Raw genomic sequence first — 2,250 nt, 5'->3', positions numbered from 1 at the left:
ATGTATGTGTATATATATATATATATATATATTTATATATATAATATATATATATATTATATATATACATATATATTATATATACATATATATCATATATATATATATATATTATATATATACATATATATTATATATACATATATATCATATATATATATATATATTATATATATATATATATGTGTGTGTGTACGTGTATGTGTGTGTACCTGTATGTGCGTATGTATCTATATCTGTATGCACACACATACGCATACACACACACATAGGCATACAAACACACGCACACACACACGAACTACTGTATTTGCAAGAAAAGCAGGAAAACATACACAAATTTCAGATATAATTTTAACCGTAATTGAGCTCAACAACAGTTTCATTAACTAAACATCAATAAACGTATAATTACATAATTGTGAAACGTAATTAATTAATCTAACTGAAATTTATTCAAATCAAATTTATTTAAAACTGTGTTTACCCTAACAGTCACGCACGAATTATTATGTGTTATGTTAAGCGTAAAACCGTTACTTGTGTAGACATGTACGTATGTTTGTGTGTGTGTATATATATATATATATATATATATATATATATATATATATATATATATATGTATATGCGTGTTTCTATGAAATAATTTGATCATGACAAGCCTCTCAGACTTTGGTGATGGAAAGTATTGATGGCTAGAGATATAATGATATATTTATTTTGATGTCTGATTATAACCCAAAGCATATTTATGTTCATGTGAGCAGTATCAGAAGATTTCGCTTGTCCATTTAAGTAGGCATTTATGATTTTCCAGTAATCCTATATACATATCGAAAGCTGTGACACTTCGTTTTTCCTGGATATTAAAAGCGTACTTTTATTTGTTAAATAAGTTCTCTCCCACCCATGTGTTCCTGCACGTCCGTCTACACACTGGGATCGTTTGATATCACCCCATCTTCATATACATCGCTTTGTTGCATTGGAATTAACGTAGATATGCAGTGTTACCTGTGTATAAGCACCCTGCCTCTGTCTTAGGTATGGGTCTCTCTTTTACTTGTTTCAGTCATTTGACTGTGGCCATGCTGGAGCACCGCCATTAGTCGAGCAAATCGACCTCAGGACTTATTCTTTGTAAGCCTAGTACTTATTCTATCGGTCTCTTTTGCCCAACCGCTAGGTTACGGGTACGTAAAAATACCAGCATCGGTTGTCAAACGATGTTGGGGGGACAAACACAGACCTACAAAGATATACACACATATACATATATATATTCCGTCTACCAAATCCACTCACAAGGATTTGGTCGGTCCGAGGCTATAGTAGAATACACTTGCCCAAGGTGTCACGCAGTGGGACTGAACCCAGAACCATGTAGCTGGTAAGCAAGCTACTTACCACACAGCCACTCCTGCGCCTTTTACACTAGATGCATAGCTAAAAGAAACTTTTAAGGTGTGTCTATTAAATATTCTTCCGAACTTATATGTTTGGGGAAACTGTTTATCGACTAAGCTAAAGGAAATATCTTAGCTACGCAAGTTTTTTAGTTCAGGGAAACAAAAATTTCTTATCTTTAAATCTGCTGGCGGTCATACGTGTCCGCGGAATGAAAAAATTTTGATCTCGCACAAAGGTTAGAAATTCTGCTCATCCTCTTAATCAGGTTGCTGAACACTTTGGCTGGTCAGTAGAAAGCTCTATTAATAAATACGCGAATCTCTCGTATAAATGTAGCCACTTCGAAGAAATGAGCCATGATAAGTTTGGCTTCTATTGTGACGTTTAGTTAAAGGGAACTCAAGTATGAGTAAAGGTTTTTCTAAGTCTATCAAGTATGTAGCTGTTCGTTACTCTCGGAATCGAAAAAATGAAGTAACAGTTACGTAATCAAGGTTAATGCAACCGGCTAAAACTCATCCCTCAAAATTGCTGTTAAAGACCACCACCACCACCACCACCATCATCATCATCACCATCATCATCATCATCATCATCATCATCATCATCATCATCATCATTAAAATCAATAGAATTCTTACCTACTGAAATGCTTCTAGAATGACCAACAAACACTTTCTCGAGATTTATTATTTTTTGTTATTTAATCTTTTATATTTATTTCGTAATTGAAACTTCGTTACTCTTTCAGTTGTTATATTCTTGTTTTTTGTAATGTTTCTGTTCTGTTGAAATAAAATAGTTACTTCAATTCACGTTTGACAGTTATTAGAAACA

The sequence above is a fragment of the Octopus bimaculoides genome, chromosome 2 (assembly GCF_001194135.2).
Source record: "Octopus bimaculoides isolate UCB-OBI-ISO-001 chromosome 2, ASM119413v2, whole genome shotgun sequence".
Taxonomy (NCBI): Eukaryota; Metazoa; Mollusca; class Cephalopoda; order Octopoda; family Octopodidae; genus Octopus; species Octopus bimaculoides.
This window is presented reverse-complemented; position numbering follows the sequence as displayed.